The 13,459-nt window shown below is 36.5% G+C and overlaps 1 pseudogene; it reads right to left on the bottom strand.

The window, feature by feature from the left end:
• Window positions 1–12,418: 12,418 nt before the first annotated feature.
• Window positions 12,419–12,746, bottom strand: LOC107539842 (large ribosomal subunit protein eL31 pseudogene; annotated as a pseudogene).
• Between the last annotated feature and the right edge of the window lie 713 nt (window positions 12,747–13,459).

Genomic DNA, 13,459 nt, shown 5'->3' with positions numbered 1-13,459 from the left:
GTCTAAATACTTGTAGGTTCTTCTCTTGTCATTAATTTCACAGATTTTATAATGCTCTGCTGTCTTTTTCTTATTTTTGACACTATTACAGTTGTCCCCCATTTTCCCCTCTTTGCCCACCTCCACCCAGCCCCCACCACCCCTGGCTTTTACCACACTGTTGTCCGTGTCCATGGGCTCTGCATATATGTTCTTTGGCTAATCTCTTCACCTTCTTTTATCCAGCCCTCCACCTCCCTCCCCGCTGACAGCTGTCAGTCTGTATCATACATTCAAGTCTCTGAATCTATTTTGTTAGTTTATTTTGTTCATTAGATTCCACATATTAGTGAGATCATATGGTATTTGTCTTTCTCTGACTGGCTTATTTCACTTAGCATAATAATCTCCAGGTCCATCCATGCTGTCACAAAGGATAAGAGTTCCTTCTTTTTTACAGCCTTGTAATATTCCATTATGTAAACATACCACAGCTTTCTTATCCATTCATCTACTGATGGGCATTTGAGTTGATTCCAGATCTTCTTTAATCATCAGTCAGGATTGAGACAGGAAGACTGTTTTCAATGCAGAACTTTTTCCTTCTGTTTATTTATTGCCTATCCTGTATTTGTTACTTTATTTCTCTCTGGTTATAGTAGCCACATTTCAGGATTCTGAAATCTGTCCTCAAGTCTTTTTGTTTTTCTAAGATTTCATCACTTTACGTTTTGAGATATTTCTCCTACTTTTTCTTTTTGGCTTTATATCTGGGCTCAGTTGTGAATATACTTAATCTACTAAATTGCATAGTAGAGAAATCGTGTTTCTTTTTTTAATGCAACAGAATCATTTGGTTCAAGTTTCTTTTTCCTTATAGTAGGAAGAAGTTTATGATGATCCCCCAAGATTTTTTTCCTTCTGGTGTACACACCCCGTATAACCCCCTTGCTTTGAGGTGGGTGGAATTTGTGAATATGACAGGATAATTACCCACTTGAGTAAGTGACTCCCATGACTCTGTTGCCTTATTCTTCCCTGGACTTGAAGAAGTAAGGGCTATGTTCTGAGAGGGCTAGGCAGCCTCTAGAAGCTGAGATTAACTTCCAGTTAACAGCAAGCAAGAAAACAATGACCTCAGTCATACAGCTACAAGGAGCTGAATTTTGCCCACAACCCAGGTGAGCTTGGTAGAAGACCCTGAGCTTCGGGAGGGGTTGCGTCCTCGGCTGACACCTTGCTGTCAGCATGATGAGACACTGATTAGAGAACCCAGCTAAGCCATGCACAGACTCCTGTGAGATGACAGGTTAGTGTTTTAGACTGCTGGTTTGTGGTGATTTCTTATGTAACAAAAGAAAATGAGTATACCTCTCCAGAGATTAAGTAGGTTGTCTTTTTTTACCCTCATTATTTTCTTGCTGATAGGACCCCTTAGATGGGATATGAGTTTCCCTTGTTCCTGGATCTCTGGTCTGGTGGTTAGAGTTGCTCGAACAAGGAGTGAATGGCTAGGTGCAGAAATAGGCAAGGTTCCTGTTTCCACCGAGACACCCACAGGATACTTTCTGTTTTCTAGGATTCTCTGTTTCCTAGCCTCTGGAGGAAGACTGCTCCATTACCAATTACGTGACTTCTTGGTTTCATGGGGTCCAGACAGATTAGTGAGACAGCCATAAGGTTGGTGTTGACCATCTCTGAGAGAGTGTAAATAACTCTAAAGGCCAACATTTTTCTGAAACCTAAAGCATCTAGGTTATCACCCTATAGCTTTTTTTATTCTGGTGTCCAGGTTTTTACAAGCTCATAAAGGAAAAGCTCCACATCACTTCTGTCCACAAAAACCAAAATCCTGCTTGCATTCATTTCTTTCTTTGCCCAAAAACAACTTTTGTCTTGTTAAAGGCAGATTAAGCTTTGGACTGGGAAAGCAGGAAGCTTTTTTCATGTTGTCATTTTCCCACAATCCTCTACCAGGAATCTCTTCTCTATGGTCTAAAATGAGGAACTTTTTTTCAAAAATTGCTAAAACACTACTATTAGCAAAAGAGAAGGAGAGGCACAGGGGGAGAGGAAGAGAGAGAAAATGAATTAAGCATCAATCACTAGTTAATTATATTTTACTTGTTAATGTGCAAAAACATTATGCTGGACTGAAGGTATTAACTTTTAGGAAGAGTAACATTAAATATATTAGGAATATTACTACTGTTTACTTCATAATGAAGAGCTAGTATCTGTAATAAAAGTGTTAGTTTTTCCATTTTCTTGGTGTTTACTTGGGCTTGCATTATCAGCTTTCCTTCAGTCCTTGATGTGTTTACAGGAATTTCCTAGCTATGTATCTATTTTGCTAGGTCTAATTTGGTTCAAACCAAAAATTTCTCTGTACGTATACCAAATTGGGCACAATAAACTGCAATGTCTTATAGAATTCTGAAAGCAAAGCTACCCCTGAGGGTCCTGCTACCAAAACATCTGTTATAGACCTTTCAATATCTCCTCATAGGCCCAGGGTGAGCAACCACAGTCATCTGTGTCTATTAAATGTTAGTAAACTTTTGTTTTCTTGGATTATAGATAAAAGTATGTATAAATTCATGCTCTACTATTTCCTTCTTACCATCTATGAGGTGTATACACCCTATTTTTGAGATCATCTATCTAATGAACTTTTTTTTTTCTGTTCTCTTATTTCTATTATATTTCTCAATTACAGTTTACAGTATAATTTTGTATTATTTTCAGGTGTACAGCACAGTGGTAGACAATCATATACTTTACAAAGTGATCCCCTGATATTTTAAGTACTCACCTGACATCATACATAAGTATTACAATATTATCGACTATATTTCCTATGCTGTACTTTACGTCCCCTAGACTGTTTTGTAAATACCAATTAGTAAATCTTAATACCTTCACTATTTTTCACCCAGGTCCCTCACCCCTTCCCAAATAACATTTGATAATGATCTAATATTGTATTAAGTACCTCTCTGTGCTAGAAATCACACTCATTTGATAACTAGTATTTCACAACATAAATGTGGAAACTGAATACTTAAAGGAGTTATTTGTGGTCATATATAATGAAAAACAGCTTAAAATAATTCCCTTTAGTTTAAATTGTTAACAGTAAACTTAGTTGGCCTTTAGATTGTTACAGAATTATTATGGGTAATTCTGTTTTATCCGATGTTTATTATGTGCAAAGCACACACTAAATGTTTAAATGATACTTCATCTAATTCTACTGGTAGTTTTGGTAGTTGTATCAATAGCTGTTTAGGGTGGTAGGTTTTAGTTGTGTTAAAGAAGATAAGAAAACTGATGAGAAGAAACATGCTGGATGAAGCTCACAGATCTAGTAAATGGCAGAGGGGAGATTCAAAGCCACATCTTTCTGCCCTCAGATTCTTTCTTCTTAAGCACTATATTACTTCAGATGGTTTCCATAGTTTTAATAGTAAGTGGAAATAGTAGAACTGTGTGATGATTATCTTTATATCTCTACAACCTGGTGATTATTTCATAATAAATATTTGTAAAAAAAAAAAAAGAGGGAAGCAAGTTGATTAAACACTGGGATGGTGCTGGAACAAAAGCTACCAGAGATCTAGAGAGGGCATAAAAATTAGTAGTGATCTGGATAATCTGATGATAGTAATATTGGCAATAATCAGCCTCCAACTGGAATGCCTACAGTTGCTAACAGTGTCATTGCAACTTGAGGCCATTTATTCCTTCATGATAATTTGGCTTCTTAGACCTTTCCAGACCTTCTTGAATCATCTGTGTGAATAGTACATACAGGTTGGTACAATAGCTTTTTCATTTGTGGAAGGCGTTATGTGTTTCATAGAACTTTCACCTTTATCTTTTAAAATATCACTTATTATATAATCTAGGTGACTTCAAGGAATAGCTGATCAAGTGATGGGGACAAATATAAACATTTCCACTTTAGAAATTGGTTTGGGGGGGAGTCAGAGGTCTACAGATTATTTACTCAAAAAACATTTATTAAACAACTGCTGCTAACCTAAAAATAAAAGGCCTTTCAAAGTGAGAGGCAGGCATTAATTTGAGATTTAAAAAGAATAGCTATTCATGAAGCATTGATTCGAGCAAAAGCCCAAATAATGTTCAGATTAAGAGACAAAGATAGAGGGTATTTATGAGGAAGGGAAGGAGAACAATCCATCAATAGGAGGAAGGCATTTCTATTGGTGCACATGACATAACATAGTGTTTTCATTTTCAGTTAGGTAGTCACCAGTCCTGTAGTCATAACATCTGCTTTCTTGTTATCCTTGCACACAGGTCTTTGGGACACAGTGTTCCTTTAGACCTGGACCAAAGGTTCTTTTGTCCTGTTTTAACATTCCAAATGTTCAAGGCATGAGATATGCAAGGCAGTTCCTCTGGCATGGCAGCTCCGACTGCATTTTAAAGTGGCTGCACTTACTGTTTGTTTACACTAGCAGAGCCTCTGCTTTTAGGAGGCACACATTCTCCAGGGAACACAGCTACTGAACAAGCAAGTGTTGTGGAAACACAAGTTTACCAGGAGGGTCAGAGAAAACTACTATGAAGATGGGGTAGAAGAACATTCCACGTGAGCGATGAAAGCATGTACAGTGATGAGGAAGAACACTGAATAATCCAGAAGCTCAAAGAAGACCAAATATGAAGAGCAAAGAGGAAAATGGCAAGAGATGATGCTGGCCTGGTGACTGGGAGGCCAACCATGTAGGGCCTTATAGGGTCTGTTAAAGGATTTGAACTTTATCTCAGGGGAAATGGAAAAGCATTGGAGAGTTGGTTTGAAGTTGAAGGTTGACCTGATCACATATCTCCAGAGCTGGAGAGTACAGAATGGATTACAGAGGAAGAATGGAAGGAAGAGGTCAACTAGAAAACTCTTGCCACACAATCGGCCAAGAGATAAAAGTAGCTTGGATTAGTACAAGAAAGGGGAGATGAATATAAATGGGTGGCTTCAGGAGATACTCAGGAGGTAAAGCTAATTGTTTGGGTATTCTGGAGAAGGAAAGGGAAAAGTCAAGAATGTCTTAGTTTCTGGTTTAAAAATGCTGGTCAAGGGGTGAATTTAAGGTGGAAAAATGATATCAGTTTGGAATGTTTGACTTGGACTGCCTCTAAAACAAAAATGAAGAGGTGAAATAGACTTGAAAATATGGATGTGGAGCTCAATTTGGGATTTATCAGCATAGAGCTATAACTGAAAGTATGGGAATAAACTGAAGAAAGTATGGATTGAAAAAAGAGGAGAAGAGAGGAAGAACTCTGAGCAGGTGGAGGACATTGAGGCAGGAAATAGAAACGTGAAAAACTACAACTGTATTTCAAGAAGCAACAAAATGATTATATCAGATATTTCCAAGAAGTCAAAAAAGATGAGAATTTAAAAGTTTCTACTGGGTGTAATAACATGGAGGTCACTGGTGGTCTTAACAGGAGAAATTTGGTGGTGGTGTGGCAGCTGAAGCCATACTGGAGTGGGCTCACAGATGAGAGGAACATGAGGAAATAGAGGGAATTAAAGTACAAATTTTACTATGGGAAAGAGAGCAGGGAGAGTAACTACTATAGAAGACAAAGAGATTAGAGGAGGCTTTAAGTTACATTTTGTTTTATTTTTTATAAATTGTAAGAGGCTTAAGCATACGTAAGTTCTGATAAGGAGAAATAAGAAAGAAAGGTATTGTTGCTGCAGTCATAGATCACACAGCTATAGATAGTGTTGGGATTACAGTTTTAGTCTGGCATTCTGGTTACTTTCCTGTTTTAGAGTCAAATTATGAACTTGGATGGATTAAACAGAGGAAAATATCATTTTAGAGCATTGGGTAGTCTTCTTACACATATTGAATTATGGATGAGAGATAAGCTATAGCAAGTTGCCAGATCAATTTTGCAGTTGTAAAGGTATTATGAAGTTATGTGTATTTGTATGTCAGGTTGTCCCAAAGCATAGAACCATGAGCAAATTATTGTGTTACTCCTTTGTGAGGAGGGATGGATGGAGCTGATGATTTGCACAGAGTACTTACATTAATCTAGCTCAGATTTTGGCAGGAGACCTAGCTTCAAACTATTTTTTGTATTATTTTTATTGTTGCCAACAATTTTTTTTATTGATTGATTTTAGAGAGATAGAAGGGGGAGAGAGAAACAGAGGAATCTCAAACTGTTGTTTCACTTACTTATGCATTCATTGGTTGAAATTCTTGTACATGCCCTGACTGGAGATCAAACCACAACCTTGGCATATTGGGATGGCACTCTAACCAACTAAGCTGATGCCAAAAATTTTTGCATAGTGTTGGGATTTAAAGTGGTGGAGACGGGTCAGGCCCACTTCTAACACCCTGTTCCTAGCTACTGATATCCTAGAAGAGGAGCAATTGCTAATTTTAATGGTCAGAGTTCAAGAATATTCTTTGAATCAGTTTTCCATGTGAATGAAGGTTTCTATATTAAAGGCATGTAGCTAATTTCTTCTGAACAGCTTTTTCTGCATGAAGCTTGATGATTGAGATATGAGAGGCCATACTTGGCAGCTTTTACCACTGTCCTTCCGCCATGCAGCTGATAAGAATTATAAGGTCTTGGTAGCAGTTATCAGTGAAATAATAACTGAATTCCATTTGGCTATTGGTTCTTTGAGTGATCACTCTCCAAAATCCCCTGGCAGGGGACAAAAGGGGTTATAGATGGTTTCTAGTGTAGGATTTGGACTTTCACCAATCTCTGGCAGTAATAAATGTGGTTCCTGAATACATCCTAGTAAAAATAAAGGTGGCAGATTACTTTAATAAGTGTATCCAAAATATCACTTCTAAGAAATTATCATTTGTGGGAGACTGCAAAAAATGGCTACAAATCTCTACCGTTGTATCTATGCCCTTTGTCATATGACACGGTAGCTCCTCTCATCATGGGGTAAGTCTGTTTCCCCTCCCTTAAATCAGGACTTGTTTATCCGATAAAATTCAGTGGAAGTGATGGTATGGCAGCTCCATACCCAGGTCTAATGAGGCCTTGAGTGCTTCTAGTGACTTTCTTAGGGCCCCTGCCATGCCATGTGAACAAGCCCAGACTAGTCTGCTGGAGGATGAGAGACCAATCACAGAGCTGTGTAAGCCCAACTGTCCAAGCTGAGGTCCCAGAGATGGAGTCTATAAACCTAACTTGTATCTGACCACAGGACATGAAGCTGCCACAACCAAAACAACTAAACTGAGCACGGCCTAAATTGCCAACTCTCAAGTTATAAGCTAAATAAATAGTTATTTTTAAGTGACTCAGCTTTGGTATGGTTTGTTACAAAGTATGAGTTAGCTGAAATACCATTCTGTTCTATCCCTTTATGCTAATCATGTCTATCATCACTAAAGAGATGTCATTGCTGGGGACAGTGGGTAATTTAGTGGCTGTCCTGGACACTGTACAATACAATTTACCCACAGACATTTTTAGTAGCTCAAATTTTGTTGATATCTCAGAGGTTCTGATTCAAATAAGCAACTATACTCATTTGACATTATATTATTTATCATTCCAATTGTTTACATACACTGTTTCTGGGCACAATACAGATTGCTTTTATTATAAACCACAGGGTGTGACCTACAGGAAACCGCACATTTCTTCCCTGTCTTCTTTTACACTATAACCAGTATATTTAAATCACGGGGTGAATTCAAAATATCAGTCGGTTTAGCAAGCCTCCGTTTAATTCACTAACAACATGCAATATATGTGCATTTGGCAGTTGAAATGAAAAATAATGAGGCACTTAGAGAAATTAGATTACCACATTATAATATAATAAGAATTTAATGATACAAGAAACATATACCCCGCATACATTTTGGCACATGGGAAGCTACACAATTAACAGTGTGAGTGTTTTCCTTTCAGTTGCCAGAAATTATTCATGTGATATACAATCGGATGTAATACTGTTGTTCTATTGGATAAACTATATTATGACATTATATATTACTTTTATTAACTCTATTATATTGGATAATTGGGTACCTCCTATTTTTTTTAAATGACAGAGTAGAGACCTCAGCTCATTTTACACTTTTTAATTTCATGCTTGTCTTCAGCTAAATCTTTTCCATAAATATCAATTCAATAAAATATAGATGTAGCACCAAGTTAAAGCTTAATGAATATTAAGTATATTTTTAAACTCAAATATTTCCACTCAATTGATAGGAAGTATATCCGAAGAGAATCATGCCTGAATCACTCATATCACTAATAACATTGGGTATGTATAGTGACTTTAATGTTAAAGGCAAATAATGTCAGGGCAAATAGAGCTAGCTTAGGAGTAAGAGACAATGTTAAAATCTGATGACCTGAAGGTTTCAGGATTTTTTGGCATGTAATCTCCAGCACACGCATGGCAGAATGGTACAATTCCATGCATGAGTGCTTTTTGGTTTATGATATATAACATGATCATCTCTTTTCTAGACAGTGGCACATACTCATTTCAGTAAATGACCTTTGCCAATCTGTATGACTCAATTTGTTTAGGAAGTTCAAGCACAGCAAATAGAAATAAAAAGATACAGTAACATCAATATGGGAGAACTTCTATTTATTGAAAGGTTTTTGATTACTGATTTGATTTTTAGTAGTTATCAGCCTGTTCAGAATTTCTCTTCCTTTCTGATTCAGTCTTGTAAGACTGTATGCTTCTAGGAATTTATCCATTTAGTATAGGTCATCCAATTTGTTGTCATATAATTGTTTTGTAATATTTTCTTATAATCCTTTGTATTTCTGTAGTGTTGGTTGCTACTTTTCCTCTGTCATTTCCTTTTTGTTTGTTTGTTTTCACTTTAAATATTCAGTGTATATTTGTTAAGAACAAGTGGATTCTCTTACATAACCATAGTTCAATATACAATTCAGGATACTTAACAGTGAGCAATACTATTATCTAATAATCAGTCCATATTCATAATTAAGATGGTTAGGATTCAACCACTTATAGCAATAATTTTTCCAATCCTTAAACACAACGGCATTTATTTATTGCATATTTTTTGTCATGCACCTTTATTCTCCTTTTTTTTTCTTTTTTCAACTTTATTGAGATATCATTTCTGATCTTATGTATTTGAGTCCTTTATCAATTTTATTTATCTTTTCAAAGAACCAACTCTTGATTTTATTTATCTTTTTTTTAGATTAATTTTTATTATGTCTTTCCTTTTACTCCACTCAAGCTTTATTTGCTCCTTTTCCTGGTCCCCTTAGGTGTAAAGCTTGATTTTATATGAGCTTTCTCTTTTCTTGAGGTAGGCCTGTATTGCTATGAATTTCCCTCTTAGAACTGCTTTGGCTGTGTCCTATAGGTTTGCGGTCATTGTGTTTTCATTTTCATTTGTCTCAAGGTATCTTGGATTTATTCCTGGATCTCATTGTGAACCCATTCATTGTTCAGTAGTATGTTATTTAGCCTTCACGTGTTTGTGTGTTTTTAAGTTTTCTTCTTGTAATTGATTTCTGGTTTCATACCATTGTGATCAGAAAAGTTGCTTGATATGATTTCAATCTTCTTAAATTTACTGAGACTTGTTTTGTGGACTAGCATGTAGTCTATCCTTGAAAATGTTCCGTGTGCACTTGAAAGGAATGCATATTCTGCCGCTTTGGATGAAATGCTCTGAAAATATCAATTAAACCCATCTGATCTAATGTGCCATTTAGGGCACTATTTCTTTGTTGATTTTCTCTCTAGATGATCTATCAATTAATGTCAATGTGGTGTTAAAGCTCCCTACTATTATTGTCTTACTGTTGATCTTTCCCTTTATGTTCATCAATGTTTGTTTTATATATTTAGGTGCTCCTATATTGTGTACATAAATATTAATAAGAGTTATATCCTAAATAAAGTTTCCATTTGCATAAAATATCTTTTTTTACCCTTTTACTTTTTGTGTCTTTTGATCTGAAGTTGGTCTTTTGTAGGCAGTATATATATATATGGGTCTTGTTTTTTAATCCATTCAGCCACTCTTTGTCTTTTTATTGGAACATTTAGTACATTGGTATTTAAAGTAATTAATGATAGGTATGTAGTTATTCCCATTTTATTAATTGTTTTCTAATTTTTTGTAGTTCTTCTGTTCCTTTATTCTCTTGCTTTCTTGAATGTTGATGACTTTCTAGTGTTATGTTTGGGTTTATTTCTTTTTATTTCTTGTATATCTCTTATGAGATTTTGGTTTTTGGTTACTATGTGCTTCATATATTTATAACAGTCTGTTTTAAGTTAATGGTTGCTTAAGATTGAACACATTCTAAGATCCCTACAATTTTTACTCATCCCCTCCATATTTTTGTCATTAATTTTTACTTCTTTTGTGCATGCATATCTGTGTGTATCACTTAATTTATTGGTGTAATGACATATGATCTTTTTACTTTGCATTTTAACCTTTGTACTAGTTTTACAGTTGTGGGATTCATTGCTTTTATTGTTTGCCTTTGTCAAAGAGAATTTTTTTCTTTCCTATATTTTCTTTTCTTCTTTAAGAAGTCCCTTTAACATTTCTTGCAATATTGTTTTAGTGGCGATGAACTTTTTAGCTTTTTCTTGTGTGGGTAACTAGATTCACATTTAATTTAGAATCATTTACTTCCCTTTCATAAAAATGTACACATTTCTTCTGAGCTTTTTAAAAGTATTTTTTATTTAAAAACACAAACTAAAAGGGAATTAACCACAAAAACATGAAAAAACTACCAATAATGTTCATCTTATGAAGTCTATTAATTCATCCTTGCTCTCTTACCTAACAATATTATGAGGTCTAAACACAAATAGGAGACTTAGGAATCTCTACTTTAAATTGGAATGATCTGACACATGCAACTATATATCAAAGGGAAAAGTATGATTTTTCTAGCTTCTTATTTGTGGTGTGGAGGTAGAATACAGACATGCAGGTGGACATTAGGGCTGTAGAACCGAAGAGATCCAGGATGGGTCAGGCCTTGGAACAAGTTTAGTTCTAGAGATTCTTTGAGGTACAAGACATGAGTCAGAGACTTGCTGTGCTATACAGTGGCAGAACACACAGAGGAAATTAAAATAAAGCCCTGGACCTCAATCAAACTGGAGCCTCAAGTTCACAGGCTAAAGTTACCTAGCACTGATACAAGGCAAAGGGAAAACCAGGTAGGCACGTAAGGACCATGAGGACACAGGAGAAGAAATTATAAATCAAAAGCTCCTGAAGAAGCTTTCACAAATCAAGAAAAGTATAGGTCACTATATACTGAGCAGCATGATTCCAAAACACTGAAGAAATTTGAGCACTGGGGCCACTTTCCTCTTCAGCCAGGAGGAAGCTGCTAATATATTTCCTACTACATGGAAGCCAAGCTCAAGTTCAAGTAGACAAAGCTCTAGATTTAAGTTATTCACATTTATTTTTGAATAACTTAATTAAAATATATATATATTTCAATATAAAAATAATAAATTATTCAAAGTAAATATAGTAGATATAAAACTCATGAAACACTCTTCATTTTACATGCTACTTTCTTGCATAGCATCCCAATTTGATCTTACAGTCACTCTGTGTGGTGTAAAGTCAAAGCACCACTGAATGTAATTTACTAATGTAATTTACTAATGTAGAAAGAGAATCATGCAGTTTTGGTAACTTGTTCATAGTGACCCAGCTAGTATGGTACAGAATTGAAATTAGAATCCAAGGCTTCTAAAAGCTGATTTTCCCTCTTTCTCCCTTTCCCAGGGGTCAGGAAACTGTTTCTGTGAAAAGCCATTGTTATGGGTTAACGTGTCTTTCCTCCCCACACTAATACATATGATGAAGTCTTGACCTCCAGTAATTCAGAATGTGACCTTCTTGGGAGGTAGGGTCTTTGCTGAGGAAATCAAGTTAAACTGAAGTCATTAGGGTAGTCCCTAATTCAATTTACTTATAAAACAAGGCAATTTGGACACACACATGCAGAGGAAAGGCGTGGGAAGATACAGGGAGATGGCCATCTGCAAGCCAAGGTGAAAGGCCTGCAACACATCCTTCCCTCACAGCCTTCAGAAAGAATCAATCCTCTGACACCTTCATCTTAGTTTTCCAGCCTCTAGAACTGCTGAGAAAATAAATTTCTGTTTTTTAAGCAACCCAGCTTGCGCTACTTTGGTATGGTGGTCCTAGCAAGTTAATAAGGCCATAAAGTAAACATCTTTGGATTTGTGGGCTACCATAGTCTTGTCACAACTTCTTACCTCTGCTGTTGTAGCACTAAAACATCCATAAACAATACATAAATGCCTGAGGAGGGGTGTGTTCCAATAAAACTTATTTTTTTCAGTTTATTCGACAATCAGCCATTCTATTCATATTAACTGTAGATTTTTCAAAGTGGTGACAGGTATGTAGGTAACTAAGGTATAGAGTTGTTTAGTGAATTTTCATCCTCCTTCTGCATTCTGGACAACCACACCAGGTATAGTATGGGACATTCCTTATTCCTGTGGCCTAGACAGCTTTGCTATGCCTGGTGTCAGTGTGCAAATCTGGAGTTCCTATCGCCTTCATTGCAAATTTCTTCTTGAAACCCACTCCATGGGTGCACTTGTGAATGTTGATGGTGTCTTCTCTGCTCACTACCTCGTTATTGGCAGAATGGCCCTTCTTCTCATGACCCTTCTTTGCAGGAGCCATTCTCTCAGGCCTCAAAACTCCATTTACAAAGACAATTGACATGGGCTGTAGTTCGCCACTGCTGTTCTATACTTTGTTGCCTTCACAAATGGGTGCTAAAGAGGTTGTGGATGGCCAGATTTAAGGTTGGCCAGCAGTCTGAAAAATGGGGGGCGGGGGGACAATTATCTTTAGATCATTCTCAATCCTTGTTTCTGAACTGCTTTCTATCAGGTTTGAGTGACTGTCGAATTTTACATGCAGGGTCACTATTGTGCATTAAAGATGACCACAGTTTATTTTTTGTTTATTTTTTGCTGCTCTTCCCATCAAGAGGTTGTGTCTGTTCACCCTCCCTTTGTATCTGAGCTGGCCGTGTGAGTTGTTCTGTCCTATGGTAATGCAATAGAAGTGACACTGTGTTAGTGCCAGGCCTAAGCCTTAAGAGGCCTGGAACTTCTGCTTTCACACTCTTGGAGCTCTGAGCCATCACATAAAATGTTCCAGCTACGAAAGACTATATGGACAGAGAGATGTCTTGAGGTTCCTGTATATTCCAGCTATCCAGCTGAATCATCAGACAGGAGTGTGATATGTCTTGGATATTCTAGCAGTCAGTTGAACTTCCACTGAATATAACTTTTAGAGTGACCCCAGCTGACACCACATGGAAACGAGATTTCTATGCAGCCTGCACAAATGGCAGAACTGTGAGCAAATAAATGATTGTGGTT

Source organism: Miniopterus natalensis, chromosome 2 (genome assembly GCF_054644295.1).
Source record: "Miniopterus natalensis isolate mMinNat1 chromosome 2, mMinNat1.hap1, whole genome shotgun sequence".
Lineage (NCBI taxonomy): Eukaryota > Metazoa > Chordata > Mammalia > Chiroptera > Miniopteridae > Miniopterus > Miniopterus natalensis.
This window is presented reverse-complemented; position numbering and strand designations above follow the sequence as displayed.